An 18,753-nucleotide genomic window follows, 5' to 3' on the forward strand; every position below is an offset into this window, starting at 1 on the left:
TGAATCTTTATCAGAGCCTCCCGAAAACATTTCGCACCGGTTGCATGAAAACGGCCGGCAATATGAAAGCAGTATGAAGGCCGTAATTGTAACTAGCATGCAGATTCAGCGCATAAAACAACCCATAATCAGCAGTGCTTATCCAACTAATTAATACTCAACAGTCACAAGCCGCAAGAGTTGCATCAAATAGTACTGAGGTTTAACAGCTGCTAGTGGCTCTTTGATGTTGCAAGGTGTGCGAAGAAAACAAAACAGTTCATGAGAATGTGACTCACAGGCTTGCATGGTCTCAGAAATTATCTTAACTTTGCTTTATTTCTGGCATTCCTGCTCTGCGCTCTGGAATCTTCTACCGCATTCGTTTTCCACATGCAGATTAAATTGGTTGGCACCTGGATTAAAACAGCTGGCGCTTGTATTATTTGCATTGGCACTGGGATTAAATTGGTTGGCACTGGCATTGTTCGAGTTGGCGCTTGAATTAAATACGCTGGCGCTTAGATTAAGTGCATGGCACTGAGATTAAATTACATGGCAGGCAGATTATATCTGTCGGCACTCAGATTATTTCTGCTGGCACTAGGATTAAATTCAGTGGGAAAACCTGTAGTACATGGGGGGGGCCAAACGAGCTCTCTTCAAAAACTCTTTTCTCGCTTTAAACAAAAATTACCTTGATTAAAATTTCAGAAATGAAAGGCAATAGACTGTTCTACATAATCCATTATTATTTGTATTTTTACTGAGACCACCTCAGGGTGAAATTAACCAGTGTTTTTGGCTCAAAATGCACTTTTTTTTGCAAATTTTGTATTTTTGTTTACTTCGATGTGCGCAGTTTCATGACCTGTAACATTGGTTATAGGTTCCAGACATCTAGAAAAGTCAAACGGCTATTTCTGAATTTCCAAGAGAAAATTGGTATTTCAAAAAAAGCAACAAAAATGGTACATTTTCATATTTTCTTTTAATTCGAACAAAAAAATATTCGGGCCATAAAAAGCTACATGCTACGATATATGTCGAAAGCCAGAATCGCCAAATGTCATTGAAAAAATTGTGCTTTCTAAAAATTGTGATTTTATTAATCTTTTTTGTATGTTATTAATTGTTTTTATTAAAACCTTTTCAAATGTTCAAACTGCACTCACCTCACGAATAAATTTTTTGACAAAAATATTTCACAGTTTGATTACACACATTGGGATAACTTTCCGTGAATATTTTTGAACAAACTGGAGATGGCTGAGTGCAACGTCTTATTTTATTCATAAAGTAATGTATCATAACCCCACACTGCACTGCGACCTTATACTTCCTCCGTCATGTTTCATCACGAGTTGATCATGCGCATAAAATTGGCATTCCTTTCTTTAAAACAAAATGCGCAGCTGAGTCTTTCCTTCCACAAACAGCAAAGGACTGGAACCACCTTCCCGGAAGTACAGCCTCCATCATCGACCATCAGCGTTTTTGTTCCACCTTAGATACCATTGTATAATTAGAAATCAAACGCCCTGTACTAAACCACTGTATACAACCACTCCCCTCTTCAATGCCCTCGGGCCTTGAGAGAAGAATAAATGAAATGAAATCAGGTGTTCGGTATGGAATGACCCAGTAGAAGAATCAATGCATTTGGTCACTCAGAGTCAATTCCTAAGAAGGATGCTAGCTCAGTGCACAAAGGTCAGCTGGCCTTGCAAGCTGATCCCAGTTGAGCCAGGAACCACATGGAAGAGGGTGTGGGGAGAGGAGCATACTAAATGTCAGCACGGCATCCTAGTAGGCAGTCCATTCAACATGGAGCTGTTCCTGAATATAGATTAGCTGTCCGTTCATCTTCGTGTGTACACCTTCTTCCCATGTCCATATTTTTTAACACTGCTCTCAATAAATGCAACTCAACCACCCTCAACCTACTTAGGATCAAATATTTTACAGCTTGAAATAGAAGTGCATATCTGGAGGCAATGATTTGTCTTCAAGGCCAGTCACAAGCTCCACCTTGTGAGCTGTTCATCAAGTAGACACACACTGTTACAGTGCAAAACTCCATATTTAAAAGTAATATTGCCAGCTTTTAGAAGCTTTACCTTTCCGGTTGTCTGTTTATTCCCTTCGGATTGTACAAGAGATGCTCGGTATCGTTTTTCTTTGAAGATGTCCATTTCCTCCTTTGATTCTGCGCAGCACAGAGAAAGTTAGAAGTAATGTGCAATGTACTCAAGGTGCGATCAGAGACATATTTTCCGAGCATTTTACCCCAGCAGGCCAGGAGAAGCATAGTACACAGTGCATCATCTCTGACTACCTGGTGGCACTGTATGGGAATTGAACACAACACCGTTTGAATTGAAACATGCAAGCAAATTTGGAGTCTTTTAGTCCTTTAGTGTGAAGAAAATCGTCTTCAACAGTCTGGGAAGTAAAGAACAGTTTACGACACACAGTGAGGTGTTGCAAATGGTTAGGGAATACATCTAGGGCAAACAGGAAGTGCAGATCAGGCCATGAAAGTGAAATTTCTGGGAGATGGTTCAGGCATTAGGTTTTTATGGTCTTTAACGTCCCAAAGCGACTTGGGCTATAGGAGAAGTCGTAGTAAGGGCTCCGGATAATTTCGGGAGACCTGGGGTTCATTAACGGGCACTGCCATTGCATAGTACACCTGCCGCTAGCATTTCGCCTCCACCGAATCTGGACCGGCATGGCCATGATCAAATCCACGCCTTTTGGGTCAGCAGCCGAGCACCATAACCACTGAGCCACGGCGGCAGCAAATTGCAGGGAGAATAAAAACGGGGTAGAATGCACTTGCCAAGCAACAGAGTTACAACACCTGTCTTGCCAGTACGCACCTGCGGAGGAAAAATATAGCAAAAGGCCTGAAATTGAATGAGGACAGCACAGCAAACTATGAAAATGGAACTCGTAGGACAGGGCTACTTGGAGGCGTATGCAAGAAACCTTTGTCCTGTAGCGGATGTAACTCGGCTTTCGGTGGTGCTGCATGTTTGTGCGTGATGTTGGTAATGAAAAATGTACTTCGCCCACTCGGGGTGTTGCTTCTGTGTTGGCACAGGTTTGGTGCTCGCAGTAAAGTGAAGGAGTGCACTGCCTACTTAACTGTGCAAGATACGAGAAATGTGAACAGATAGCTGGCATGCTTCTTTGTGTCCTTGTCATGGTGTACAGTGCAATTTGGATGACCAATGAATCGAGAGACAGTCGGGCTCTCAAATCCTTTCGTTTCACTTTGAGAGGCTTGTTATTCCTGTAAATGTAAGGTGATGGTCATTTGATGTTGGTAATGAAAAATGTTCACCCAGTTGGGGTACTGCTTCTGTGTTGGCACAGGTTTGGTGCTCGCAGTAAAGTGAAGGAGTGCACTGCCTACTTAACTGTGCAAGATACGAGAAATGTGAATAGATAGCTGGCATGCTTCTTTATGTCCTTGTCATGGTGTACAGTACAATATGGATGACCAATGAATCGAGTGACAGTCGGGCTCTCGAATTTGTTTTTCCCGTTAATGTAAGGGGATGGTCATAACTGTTCGTGTGTTTTGCAATTGCATTGAAATCGTGATTGCTTTGTACATAACAGTGCAATGTATTAATCTTTTGTCACATCTAATATGAGCCGTATTGCTTTTTTTTTCGAGTGCAGACATAAAAAATGAAGGTGGAATTCAACCAGTTCAATTCATACATGGCTGCCAACTGCAGCACAGGCAAACTTTACTTGTCCAGTTTTTCAATTAACTTTTCTATAAGGCGAACATGGGCGTCTTGAGAGGCAAGGTGAGCTTGGCGCTCTTGTTGGCGCTCCTCTCTCTCCCACATGCGCACCGTCATTAAATCCTCGTGCTGCTTAATTTTGAACTCAAGCCACCTCCCTTCAAGTTCAAAGCGGAGGCGGAAGTTTGTTCATCGCGGCTCCCACGTGACTCAAGAAAGTGCAGTGCCGCCTCATTAAATCATCGTGCTGCTTAATCTCGAAATCAAGCCACCTCCCTTCAAGTTCAAAGCGGAGGCGGAAGTTTGTTCATCGCGGCTCCCACGTGACTCAAGAAAGTGCAGTGCCGCTTCATTCTGCCTTTGCACACCTGCACAAGAATATCCAAGCGTAAGCAATTACACGGTAATTCCAAAGAAAGCGGTAGTGCTTCTGGAAATAATACTTGCGTAATAATTTCAGTGCACTCCCATTTTTATAGGAAATGCTGTTTAAGCATGCAGCTTTCTGCTTCGAAAATGTATTCAAATACAAAATATACAAAGTGTACAAGAAGCAACCACAGAAACTGAAGTGCCAGTTGGAGGAGGACACCACAATGCCTGACAATGCTTAGGTCTGCAAGCAACATGCCTCCAACAATCTTTTACATGATTACGTGTGCATCACATTGACAAAATACAGCTTTGTACTGCACTCGGGGCATGTGGCTTACAGACTGTGGCAGCCATGCGAACGGCCTGTGGGGTTCTCGTGCCTCAACTCCCCCGTTGTAGGAAAACAAGCCTCCCACAACCTAGTGTTGAACATAGCATCAGCCATATAGCTGCTTGTAAAAAGGCTTCTATGCAGTTCATTTTGGCATGTAGCCCCATTTCTTAAGGCAACCAGACAAATGCCTAATGTGGCAACTACTGTTTGGTGCACCAGCGGTCAACTTACAACATATTTCTTTAAAACAGCGCAAAAGACAGGGACACAGACAGAAAAGACACACACAGCGCTGACTTACAACTAAATTTATTCATAGAAACTACATGTATTTATACATGTATTTTCTATGAATAAATTTAGTTGTAAGTCAGCGCTGTGTGTGTATTTTCTGTCTGTGTCCCTGTCTTTTGCGCTGTTTTAAAGAATTATGGTTCACCAACTAGCCTGCACGTCTACCCTTCTAACTTACAACATATATTCCCAAGCCACTCCTTCACATGAAGTCTGTACATTAATGTGACAAATGGTGTTGCAGCTGTGGCCTAAAACTAAAACTGCTTGAAATATTCTGCAAGCACAGGCGTCCAGTGCTTTGTAAGCGGACACTGCACTGGTCATTTACAACAGTTGTGTATCAGATGGTCAGTACCGCAGAAAGTGCAAAACCCCAGATGCCTTTAATTCCATGCATTTTACACACAGAGAGAACAGGCCGAATAAATCATCCTCATCTTGCCTTGCGCTCGCGTTGAGGGTGTCGGTAACTTGTCCCACTTGCTTCTTCAAGGTATCTTCACAGTCTGGCGCAGTCTTCCTTCTTTTTCTGTTGGTACCAGACATTGCCGACTGGGAGTCGACAGATGACGCCCCGGTCGGCTGAGACACTACTGTCGACTGTGTCGCCCCGGTCGACTGTGTCGCCCCGGTCGACGGTGTCGCCCCGGTTGACGGTGGCGCCCCGGTCGACGGTGGCGCCAGTAGCGTCTCAGTTGCCAGTAGCATGTCGGTCGACAGTTGCGACGACGATTTACTTCCCATTGATGTAGATTCTGCGCTTGCTATGATTTCGAATTCCTCCGGAAAATCATCGAATTGCACGCTGTTTTCTAAAATTACATCAAGGGCGACTCCTTGCTGCAGCCTGCTGGGTCCCGCCACACTGCTGGGACCTGGTTCATCGGCCAGCCGACTCCCAGCAGGCCTGTAATGGCCTGACGTCCTGCATATAAGAAATACTTATATGCATTATGGAGTTTGAGCAGCACTGATGGGATATACTCTCACAACACGTCGTCATTACTTGCATCTGTCATTCAAAACCAGTATCACAGACGATACCTGTACATATTCTTGCCTCTTGTATACTGTCTCCCATGTGTATATTGCCTTGTATGTCCTTCGCTTCTCATGTATTCCTCGTGTACACTTCTGTATACATTATTATTATGGTGCACACAAACCCTTGAAACCCTTGCATTTGATTTTGTGAAAATGATTCTGTCACAGGAACTTGAAATACAGCTCCATAGTAGGTCCTTGAAAATCGTTGAATTTTTTTTTTATGGCGCCTGTACCCTTTTCAAGTCTTGACACTAGGAGGGCACCATGGCACCTGCATGGAGTGCAGTAAGATTCAGAACTTGGTGGGGGGGGCCTCAGTCTCTTACTTTTACTCACAATAGTACTTTGTATGAAACACTGAAGACTGTGCGGGTGATTTAAATGTGCTGTAGCAAGTTTTCAAGGTTGTGATTGACATACTACCCCTAATTTCCCCCTGCAGGGGGCTTGTGCTTTCCTCTTCAAAATAAAATGCTTTCAAGTGATCAAGCAAATCTTCATTAACCCTTCTTTCGTAAATGTACAGGTTTGAAAGCTGACCTCTGACCACTTGCGACTGCATTCATGCTCTTACCCATATTGCTGCACACCAGATTTTCTCATAGAGTTGGAAAAGCGTATATACAGCAGACACTCTTGCACTCAAAAGCAACTAGCTCCACAAGAGAACCTTGAAGGTGTTCAACTGAATTCCTAGGAGAACACACTTAAAGCAGAAAACCAAGCATCTAACTACTGAATCGCACCTTGCAGGAAACAAATGGTTACAGGACACAAAATGCATGGCAAATGATAGGGCGTTGGCCGCTTGTATGAAACAGCAGTGTAGCGTAACCACTTCGTGGAGTATTGCACAAGGAAAATGCCAAACAGTGCATAGCACTAATCCACCTGGCAGGGGCAGACTCAAAAGAAAAGTCAATTTCTGTGAAGAGAGAGAGAAAGGAATTTTAATGAGGAAAAGGTGGAGAGGTCGGCCGGTGGTGACATGGCCCTGGCCTGCTACTCCACACAGGGGAAAGGGAAGAGGAGGAAAAGGAAAGTGTGAATGAAGGTTGATGATGGCATAATATAATGATGTTCACAGGTGATGTCTACACACACACACAACACTGGCTGGCACTCGCATTGGGGTTAGTAGACGCACATAAAACTGGTGTCTGCAACACAAACACCGACATATGTCATTAACCAGAGAGGAGCAGCTATTTTAAGCGTGCATACACGTATAGTAGTAGTAATACGGTCATATCGAACTGGAATGTACACGCTTGACCAGGCTTGTGTAGAGCGCTGAGGCGGTGAAATTTCAAAATGCACTGGGTTTTGCAGACAATGCTGCGATCCAGAAAAGCAGCATAAACATACAAGCAAGGAAGGGACGAGTAAGGTACCAATGGGGCCCCATCATAAGTCCTGAAGTTGTCTTTTCTGCATTACAAGCTGCCTAATCATTGCATCACTGGCCGCCAATAAACCATGGATAATGCACCAAAATTCCAAGTTACTGCATGCAGTGCTGTGAAGGGATCAATGAGAACATTATCTTTTGTTTTGTTTTCCTGACATCTTCTATCCATTTCCCAGGCTCTTTGCATTCCTGCTTCATCAGCGTTTGAAGCAGTGCCCTTAGCTCAGCTTTGTCTTGTTTTTCCTTATAACGGATGTCGCCCTTTCTATTGCTTTGATTTTTAAAGATTCTTTACTTAGCTCCCACTGTTGCCAAATCTTCAGGTTCTTGCGCGGGTTTATTTTCCCTATTTCATCCTTTACTGCTCTGCAGTAGATATTGTCGTGAAGAAGCGTGTTGTTTAGCTTCCACATTTCCCACGAAAATGCCTTGCTTTGGTTCCCACTTCCCAGGCAGCACTCAACTAAACAGTGGTCTGAGAAGGAGACTCCCACAACTTCGTAATGGTTGCAATCAGGGGCAAGGTCGACTGATACGTAAATGCGGTCCAGCCGTGCATGGCTTGAGCCCTGGAAATGAGTGAACTGCACTGCCCGCGCACCCTCAATAAGTTCAGCCACATCCTCAAGGTTTCCGTTCTCGATCGTTCGCATCAACACTTCGGTGCTCCTGTCTCGAAACCCCCGGATGCTTGACTTATCGCGCGCATTAAGAACACAATTGAAGTCGCCTAATACAATGAGCCGCCTCTCCGTGCAAAGGCGCTCTTGGACGCTTTGGAAAAAAGGCAACCCTTTCCTCAACCACATTTGGCGCGTACACGGTAACAATGCGCCACTCAGTGCCGTTCAGACAAAAATCAAGCGCAATACACCGGCCAAACACACGAGAAATAAGCCTGCACCTCTAGCCCCGGCATCTTCTTTACAAAAAGCAAGCAGCCAGCCGATGTTTCCACTGCTTGAATGACGACAGCATAAAATCTAGTCGTGAAACGTCGCACCATGCTGTCGGTTCCTTCGTTGCCGTCCACTTTCGTCTCCTGCACGGCCAATACATCTATCTCGCGCTCCGTAATAAGTTGGTACACCTGACCTTGTTTTTTCCTTGCCGCCAGGCCCCTCACATTCAATGTAGCGACTCTAAAGGCGGAGGCGGGAACCATTTTTACGCAAGAGGAAGGAACCAACAGCATGGTGCTTACCTTCCACGTCTAGCGCGCAGCTAGACGCCACTGTTGCCGCCGGTATCATCCGGCGCAAGAACATCAGTCTTCTCGAGTAGTACCTTGTCTGCGGAAGAGTACCGTTTGTCGGCCGCATAGTTTGGGCGTGGCCGGAACGACGGACGCCGGGCTTGAGTCGTCTTTGCAGGGGGCTCCTCGACGCCGGGTGCTACCACTTTGTCCCCTTCGGGGCTGGCCTGGTCATGGGGACGCTTCGCCGGGGTGGTAACGGGGGGCGTGACGCTTGTTGTGCGGGCGCCGGTATTCTCGTGGTGGTCCTCGTTCAGGTCCTTTCCCTCGTCGACCACGGGCTCTGATGGGCACGCCCCGTTCTCTGACGTCTCGTTAGAGACGCCGAGGGAGCCTTCCGTCGGCTGTTGGCTCTCTGGTTCGTCGGCCGCTTTGGTGTCGTCACTGGGAGTCCCAGACGTTGCAAGCGCAGAAGCCGACTTGTCCGCCTCGTCCGTACCAGTGGCTGCTTCCTCCGCCTCGGTGATGTCCATGAGTTCCGCAGTGTCGTTCGCCTTTCCGAGCCCGGTAGCTGACGCGTAGGTACGGACGCAGTCCGCGTCCACCTGTCCGTAGTGCTGCACTGGGAACACCTGGGCACCTTGCAGTCGCGGCGAACGTGACCCGTGCCGTGGCAACGCAGGCACTGCATCGGTCGCCCAGGGACAACAACGAGGGCCAGCTCACCGGCTACTCGGACCTGGTGTGGCAAATCATCCACCTTAATTCCCAGCTTCAACTTCAGTAGCACGGTCCTGGTGGTCGAGCCTTTCTCCTTCATGCCTTGGACACGCCAACGCTCCCGCGTCACCTCCGTCACGTTGCCGAACGCCGCGAAAGCAGTCCGGATGTCGTCGTCCGCCACACCGTGCAGCATCCAGTGCAGGCGCAGCTTTACCTGCTGATCTTCAGGGTCGAAAATAATGCACCGGCGCCCTTTCACTTGTAGCTCTTTGCAGGCAGCAAGTTTCTTCGCAGCTTCTGAGGTGCTCATCGTCACCGCCCACACGTGGTTAATCTGATACGCCCCCAACGCCACGACGTCGGGAAGCGCACCAGCGTTGGCCAGGGCATCCCGAAAATCTTCCACCCTGTAGGGCCTCGCTCGCACGTCGCCGTGAAGAAACACCGTGTTAAGAACAACACGTCCTGTAGGCAGGGTAGGCAAAACTATCTCGTATTCCTTATCTGCGTCGGCAGCAAACCTGTTTCCGCGGCCAGCAAGTGCCGCTATCGCCGCTCCGCCGGAGCTCATGATCCTGCGTCCGTCACGCTCGGTGGCCGGAAGTAGAATGAAGGCCACGCTTCGGTCCTGTTTTTGTGCAGCCTATGACTCGCGAGCCATAGCGACGGCCGCTTTTCGATCTCCGAAATTAGCAGTTCTGTGTCCAACGTGACCTCCATGTTTGCAGCACATGCGCGAGCACTTTCTTTTTCCATGCTGCAAACAAGAAGCCGAATCAGCAGCCGGGTTACCAACTGTGCTTGGTCTCGTTCCGGAAGTCGGACAACCCGTCGGTGCGCCGGAAACTACGTATGCAGCGCGCGCGCCAAATATCTGACAGGGACAGATCGGAGCGTCAGCGCTCGCGCTGCTCGTGTCTGACGCCGCGTGCATGCGCAGACTGGTTCTGGCTGACGCCTGTGACGCGCGGCGCAAGTGTATTTGGAGTTGGGGCTTAATGGTGTAGTATTCCACAAAAATCTCTCTTGCGCGTAGCCGTTCATGAAATGCCGCAGAAGCGCGCAAATACTTAATAAACACTCGCTCTAAGGACACAACACAAGGCTATGCAGCTCACTTACGATAACAGGGAATGCCCTCGTTTTCCTCTGCTGCCAGGTCTGCAGGCTCTTCATAATAGCGCATGGCTGCACTCACTCTGCCGTCCTGTAATGAGGCACGGGCTGTGGATCGTGCTGGAGCTCTGCACGTAGGCCTTTTCGCTACCCTTTTTTTGTAGGCCGTAGAGTGCAGCCGAAGTTTTAGCTGAGGTCAGCAACTTGCTGAAGCAGCAGGTCCCGCTCCGTATATTCTTCGGTGCCAGACCTGGTTTGAAACAAACAGTCAGTTTTTGCGCATCTTGAGGCAATGAAAACGAAAAAAAGTCAGTCATGAAGTTGTAAACGCTTACTGCTTCAGCACCTGCCGTTCGTTGTGGAGGAACCTTCTCACCGTGAGCAGGAGTCACTCCTTCATGCTTCTAGCTAAGAAATCTCGGGCAGTAGCAACGCACATATTCTCTGCAATAGTCCCCCATTGCGACGGGTCCGCAAACGGATTCAAATTGACGACCTCGCAAACAAGAGCGAGGTCGTCGCTGATATGATTGCACACCCTGCACATCACCACGTTATTTCTTATCGTGCCACTGCTACTGGCATGGTCCATTTCCTCCATACTCGGGTGGATATTCATATCCTGCTCAGTTGAACACACTGCATGCGCCACCATGCTTCCTTTCCCTGAGCTAGCTACCTTGGCTTGGCTCGGCCACAGCTGTCTCGTAGCTGGCACAAGAACTACAGTGTTGTCGTTGCTACTTTGGCTACGTACGCGGATAGCAAGGCTTAACGTCTCATAAATCGCTGAATTGTCCAACGACATTAAGAGCGAATGCCTTTATTTAGAACGAGAAATGGCGCCGAAGAATGTGGCAGTGATGCTGTATTTGGACCGAAGCAGCCTTGCAGGGCGCCGCCATGTTTGTTTACGAGCGAACGCTAACTCTCTCCGCAACACTAAAGAGATTCTGTAAAGTGGTACCGGTCCGGTAATGGGCACGGATGCGCAGATGTCGCGAGCCGAGACCGGTAGACGGTAACATAAACACAGTAACGATATGCTATAACTCTCTATTAATACTTTCCGGGCTAAGAAGTGGAACTAATTCAAAATATTATTTTTATTTACTGGCTGCCGAAGATAGGCTGGGAACTCCGGAAATGTGGGAATGCTGCCTGCTTGCAGCCCCGTTAGTCCTGTTCTATCGAAACAGCTAGCTTCGAAATGAACAGAGCACAGAACATCAGTTTTCTTGCGTGTGCAGCCAACTCACCGCACTGCACGCTAGGCGGCATCATTGGGAAACCTGTGATTCACGAACAAAGGTTCGTGTACAGTATATATCCTCAGGCATATCTTTAACGATGCCACCTAATGCTCCTACGGATTCGTGCAAAAGATTAAGGGTATGATGCGATAGCGTTAATGGCTCGCATCTGGAGCCCCCTTCGCGGTTCCTCGTTCGCGAGCAAGTTGTAAAATGTGTTCAGCGTACTTCAAATGAAAAGTTATTCCCGGCGTCTGCTTCACGCGATTGGTGCAGCCAAAAGCAATGGACGAGCCCACCATCACTTTCAGGTAGGCTAGAAAATTAGCGCATGAAAAACTGAACCTGTACTGGCGCACCATGGTGTGCGTGCGCTTTCTGCCCTGAGCAAGATGGCGGCGCCTCAGCTTCAGTGCTTGGGCGCCACTTCCACTCCAGCAGTATTATGTAACCTCCTTGGCCATAGCCACTGAGCCACAGCGGCAGGGTAAGCAACGCTCATAGCCTCTGGGTGGGTGCAACCACGTATCTCCGCGCGCATGCACGCAACATGTGTGATACACCAGACGCATAAGAAAATTAGCTTCAGTTTTTCATGATAAAATTTAGTTCAGCTTGCCGTGAATAAAATCCTAGCGCCACGACTTGGTAGATAAGAGGCGTCTGAGATATGACATGGCTGTGTAAAGTGGCCTCCAAGACAGGCATTTGAGGCCAGCCAGCATCATTACAAATGTTGCCACACGAATGGACCGCGCGGCAACCAGTCACGGAGCTGGAGCGATCAGTAGAACCAGGCGCATAGTAGTGCATGTCCGCTCTTTTCAGTTTCTTCTCTATGACTGCATGTGAACCACAGCTTGAACGTACAACGCAATGCAAGAAAATATAACGAATTGGAAACACTGTGAAAGAAGCGGAAACAGCGCACACAGCCTGACAGTAACCATAGCTGCCAGGCCGTTAGAAAAGAAAAGGAGCCAAAAACTGCTGAAAGTGGCCACAACAGTAGCCAACAAAAGTGAAATATTCATTTTGTATCCAAAAAGTTGCCAAACTCAGAAAAACTTTTATTAACGCAAAAGGATAACTTTAGCCTTTATTTAATTCTGTTATAAAGGGGATAAATCAGAAACACAGAAGAAAATATTGATACAACACAGGAAAGCAAAAACAGCGCACTGAACTGCCGTTTCAGTAGATAAATTCAGTTGGAACACCATTGGGCCTACACATACGCAGAAAAGATCAGTCATACGTAATGCTATTCACTTCACGGTTTTTTCTGGTGCTACAAATGTAGAGTTGGTAGCATCTCTCATCCACAGCCCTAACTTGGTTTGTAATATGGCAAGAGGTAGTTCGTTTGACATTCTATTTCGCAGATCATTTTTCGTGAGAGCTACTGCAGAAAAGACACATTCCGCGTCAGTGTACGATATGGGGAGGACGAGAAGCTTCATCGCGCCATTCACAATGTCTTGCATGGGGTTTTGTCCGGAAAAATCTCGATATTTTCTTGCATTGCCACAAAACTCTACTGATGGCATGTCTGCGTTCACGTTACCTAGTTGCTGCAAGTATCTCGGCTGTTGTTCGATTCGATGCTCTAGGCAGTCAAACATACCAGGAGGCAAAGATTTTAATGCCTTCATAGCATGTGGACATAAAATAGATTGTGGGCTCATGGTTCGCAGTTTGCGCATAAGTGATGGAGCATTTCGTACATGCTTCTGCATTTTCGATAGTTAAGCTCTGATGAAGTCGAGGCACCGACGGTGAAGCGAGTGTTTCTCTTGCATGCTGAAGTCCATTTTTTTCATGTGATTAAGAAAGGTGCTCCCTAGGTCCACATCGTCAATGTTTAAAATATAGACTCCAAATTTGTTACTCCAGGTCGCCGAGACTGGCATCATTATGCTGGCGCAGCACGCATGGTTTGAGTATCCTCGTCAAAAGGCACTTGAAAAGTTTCTCAAGTTCTTCGAAAACTCCTAACGGGTCGACATCCTCTCCTTGGAAATGTTTGTTGACTCTTGATATCAGCCAGAATCGGGTCTAAAAACAGATTATAAGCCCGTTTCCTTTCGTCAAGATACATTTCCTTAAGCAAGCGTACACTGTAGGCCTTCTCTTGGGTAGTTGAGAAATGCATCCTTAGGCACTCATACTGAGCTAGGATACGTTCAACGCAGTCCGCAATTGCCAGTTACCAAGTTTCGAAGGAGAGAGGATTTTTCAGCGGTGCTTCTTTTTCTTCGTCGCTCTCGCAATACAGGCTTTTGTAGGCCTGCCTTGTGCTGCTATGCGCCAAGTAGTTATGAGTTTCCTTGACCATGAGCTCTGAGCTTGAAGGCATCGATTCCATCGCCTTTGATCCCACAAGGTCAAGTGAGTGGAAGGTACATTTAACAAGTGTTGACGGATTGCGGTTCCTCATTCTCGTCCAGAGCGAATTATTGTGACCGCACATGACGTTAGCTCTACCAGTTGCCAGTCCTACGCAATCACCACCGTCGAGCATGTTTTCATGAAGACATGCTTGCACTGCTTCATAAGCTGTTTCAGCTGTTTCGTTATCTCCCTTCCTTAAATTGAGTAATGTGGTGATGATTTTCCCAGCAGTGTCGCTGTAAAAGCGCACTGACACACCGACAAGTTTTGTCGCCGAGACATTCGTTGACTCGTCAACAAGAAGCGAAAAAGGCTTCTTCGAGATATATTTCAACGTTTGAGCAAAATACGGGGCAATTACTTTTGTAATTAGCGCTGTGCATTTCGTCCTGTGCACTGTCACATTTGATTGCAGCTCCCCTTTCAGCAGGTCTGAAAGTTCGTTAATCAACCAAACAAAACAAACCTCTCTGTGAAATGTGTGGTGCCGAACTCACAGTGAACCACATTTTAATTTCATGTATCAAACTACAAGAACTAAGAAAGAAATATTTTACAACACTTTACAGGGAAAGACTCCCATTACACCCCATGTTACTTTTAGGCGATCGTGCACTGGTTGACATCTCGTGTATTTTTAGGTTTCTCAAGGAAGCCAGCGTTTTAAACAAACTCTAAGTATAAAAAGCTTCACCTTTAACAAAAACTTCAACCTTGTGTTTGGCGCATCATAGCCTCAGTTGCTTTTGCGCCATTAAAATCAATATAACTAACTGAAAGTTTGTTAATGCTTAATGCACCTTATTGGCATATGGCAGGCTGTAAAGAGTGCCATTTTTAAAGCGCACCGTTTACGTTCTGCATCGGCAAGAAAGGCCAAAGCGATACTTTCAGACAGCTGCTAGTGGTGGTCTCTTGGCATCGCCTTTTTGCAGTGCTTTTTCGTATCCACGTGCTTCAAGAGGTCGGTGTAGTGCGCTCTCCTCACAGCAGCAAAGTTTGCATTTCATCAACGTTTTGCCTTGCTCAATGGGAGCAGTCTAGTGTGAAATGAAATAAAGTTATGATTTAGATCAAATACTCTTTTGAAACAATGTTAGTGTGTGATATATACGCCCACAGCGAGAAGACTGGACGCTTAAAATCGCATTTCTACTTAGCATTTCTTATAATACCAGAAAAAAATATCTCCGCTTATCTGCTGGCTTGTTCTCGTTATACTTTTGCACAAAGGTCGCATTTGGTATCGACACTAAGAGCAAGAAAGTTGCAACATGAGTAACCGAGTGGTAAAAGAGAGAAAAATTTTCAATTTTTTAGTGACGCATCGCTTACTATTCGGAAAGGACATCTCACCTTTCAGCGTTGGGTTATCTAACCATTGTTTGGGAAAACACGCAAACGCACGGCGTACATTTCGCAAACACAGCTTGCAGCGTGACCTAGCCGAGGCTCCTTTTTCTTGTTTGTGGTAGCGACCACCGCCAGTACAATAGAACACACCACGACACTAGCCACCCTAACACCACCACGCTCTATTTGCTGTTGCCAGAACTATTCAAACTCATTCTATACCTTGAGCTTGGCGCATGATGGCCTTAGCTGCCTATGTGCCATAAAACCCAACACAACACAAGAACTATTCACCTTAAGGAAGAAATTTGGTGTGAAAACAGCCAGTGTAATATTGTAATACCATCAAAAAATGCTTGCAAAATACATATAAGCAACAATTTACCGTTCGCAGATTAGATTCGAAAATCAGAAAGGAGCCAGAAAAATAGCCAAGTAGCCAACCAAAGTTTTTTGTAGCCACTGGCCTTCAAAAGTAGCCAATTTGGCGCAAAGTAGCCAAATCTGGCAACCCTGCAGGAGTCTGTTGACGCCAGCGCCATGCGCGGCGGTTAAAAGAAGTGGCAACAGCTGCCTCATAGGATGCGTCGCATGTTCTTTCCACTACCCAAATTATTCTAGTACACTGTAGCGGAGATGAGGTTTCGTACTTGGCTTGGATAATCTTCGGCATAAAACGTTGAGTCAAATGCAAAACCTCATCTCCCCGCCATTCCCACATATGATGTACTTAAGGAATTTGCACAGACGGCGGCGCTGCATTACCCTTTATAGGTAGTACTGAGAAACCCCATGCTCAAATGGTGCCTCTACATAGAGGGCTACGCCAAACTGATTTTCCCTCTTCGCTAAGGCCAACAATGAAGGAGTGCAGAAAAGGCCACCACTTTGCAGTATGCGAACGCTGTATTTTACATGCACGGATGGGACGGGCTAATCTCATTCACAAATTAGCCAACATCACTGCGTCTTGTCAGTACGCTTTCGTCTCGTTTCTGCTATTTTGTTTTCCTTCTGCTGTGAGCCAAGTGTAGTAGTAGTAGTAGTGGACCTTTATTTGGCCATAATGTACATGCTGAGCTTGCCGACTGCCTGGGAGACCAGAAAAAAGTCACTGTTCTTCCTCTTCTTGCCTCACATTAACCTTGTCACATAGTGCATATCTTAGAACGTGGGAAACAGCTAAAAAAAACAAGGACGGGAAGATGACACGCACTTCTCATCCTCATATTTTTTCCTCTGTTTCCTGCCTTTTAAGTTACGCGCCAACTATCCCTACAGCAAGTTTTATTAGGGCATATATTGCAGCATGCCCAGCCAAGATTCGCATGCCTGAGATAACTCGCCTAGTGTTAACGGTTCGCTGTTAACGGTTCGCCATGTGTGGTGAGGCTGCTCCCACTGGGTGCTGAAAGTAGGCTTGTCGGTAAATATCACCCGTCTCCAGTCGTCTTCAGTCCATGACGTGTGTTCCTGCGCGAATAACAGCCTCTTCTGCCTATTGGCACCTGAAAGCAAAGGCTTTTGTGCGGAGATGCGCCTACAAAGTCCAGCTTCATGAAGGCTTTCATGCACTAGCTGTGGGTGGATGGGCAAGCTGAGCTCATTTCGAATTTCCTTCACCGTCAAATTTGGGTTATCCGCTGCTGCAGCCGCTATTAGTCAGTCCCGCTCTTCGTTCGTGGTCCTTGGTCTCCTTCCGCGCTCAAGGTTATGGAGGCGGCCGCCGTCCTCTCGATAAGCTTGTATGATCCTGTTGATTTTCGACTGAGGTCGACTTGTCAGCTTCGCAAGTTCTCTTTGTGACGTGCCTTGCTGTGAAAGTATGACTATTTTCAGTTTTTTGTCGCATTTAACAGACAGCATGCGCCCTCCATGTGAAAACAACCAAACATAAAGCAGCACTTTTCAGAAACAAAAAAAAAGGTGAATCAGACGACGTTCATATCAGAGTCACCCGAAGGCTCCCTGCATCATCGCCCTTCCTGAAAGCACTTTTGTGGCAAACTGATAATCAGCAGTCGCTCCGTTTTGGCCATAAGCTTGCAATGTCAGTGCCCCGTTTTTCGACGCTTCTGGAGCAAAGGCATGCAACAGCGTTTCCATGGTTTAAACAGGACAGCACGCCATTTTGATGCGGAGGGATGCTCAAGGTGCAAAACTTTCAGATTTTATTTGTTTTTATGCAGTCTTAATTGTTAGAAATAAAAAGTACAACCTCGACCTCACACCGCATGGCCTTGAACGAAGGAATTCAGCCTAGTATCAATGATGCATTAAATTAGCTGCAGGCATCACGCCGGAGTGGCGCCGTCCCTTGCACGCTGATAACCAAGCGCTTTCGGCAGTCGAAGCCTTGTCTTCATACAGCGAGATAACATGGTCTTCAAAAGGGAGAAAAGAAAATGCAAGCATTGGTACCAAAACGGCGCGGCTAGCCCCGAGCATGCGCTAGACGGGATTGCCGACAAGTCGAGTGAAGTCTGCACATAGAGAGGCTAGGGACAGAGCTACAAACCCAGTTCACACGTCAGCAGCTTATCACGGACGCTGCTAGATGGCACACTGTACCAAAGTTAGCTAAGGTCCCTCTATAATTTTTAAAGGTCGAGACAACTGCTGCACGCGCCACCTAGAAAGGTCCTGTGTAGCAGACGACACCCACACTAAACCATGGCCCGCAGTATTCATTCAGTATTCGCATGCAGTATTCGCATGCGATTGAACAAAACGTTCCGGAGCCTTACTGCTTCGGAAAGCAAAAAAAAAAAGTCTGAAGCATAAAGAACATGTCTGCCCTTGAATGTCAAACACGTGCAAAAAGAAAAACACGAGAGATGATGATGCGCTCCGTAGCCTGGATTCAGCATGTTTCGGGCTTGTTTGTTTGCGCTTTTCGAAATAGGTTTCACTTTCATAACTGAAATTACGCGAGACTTTTACGCTGTCCGCGTGAGCCGTGGCTGTTGAGTGCATTTAGTTTTGTTGCTGTGTGTTTTTTTTTTCGTATACATGTGCTGCGTACACATCGCAGTTACTATGGATGAAAACTTTATGTGCAAAAGAATGCTGACCGTCACTTGCGCTGAAAAACCTGCGACATAACTTCGCTGATCCTTGCTGAAAGTAAACACTGTCAGTGCATGCGTGCAAATTAGTCTAAACAGTGCCTCTCACTGTTCGCTCTGTGGTGTATTGCGGTTGTTACCCAATCACTAGCCTGTGTTTCAGCCGATGTGTTCAACTGTGCAACTATCGCGACATTCTACAGCGGCCGTATGAACCGTGCCATGGAGTATTCTATTCCTGCTGCTAACGCGATCTAATCACTCGACTCAGCAACGGAGTGAAACATCGTCAGCATGACCTTTTTGTTAATTTGCTCGTGTGTGTGGGGGCATGCACATGCGTACAAGTGACCGGCAATTTTACAGTTTTCTTTTTACCATCTGTAATTTTGCAATTCAATGCTGTTATTGATTGAAATATTGTGTCAAAATTTTATGTTT

At 46.5% G+C, this 18,753-nt stretch overlaps 1 protein-coding gene and 1 pseudogene across 5 annotated transcripts in view; one reads left to right on the forward strand and one right to left on the reverse strand.

The window, feature by feature from the left end:
• Positions 1-18,753, forward strand: part of LOC149361973 (uncharacterized) — a 233,440-nt gene that overhangs the window by 74,240 nt on the left and 140,447 nt on the right. The window lies entirely within an intron of this gene.
• LOC149361978 (uncharacterized) lies at positions 8,300-9,730 on the reverse strand (annotated as a pseudogene).

The sequence above is a fragment of the Amblyomma mixtum genome, chromosome 2 (genome assembly GCF_055824585.1).
Source record: "Amblyomma mixtum isolate Tamu chromosome 2, ASM5582458v1, whole genome shotgun sequence".
NCBI classification, from domain to species: Eukaryota; Metazoa; Arthropoda; class Arachnida; order Ixodida; family Ixodidae; genus Amblyomma; species Amblyomma mixtum.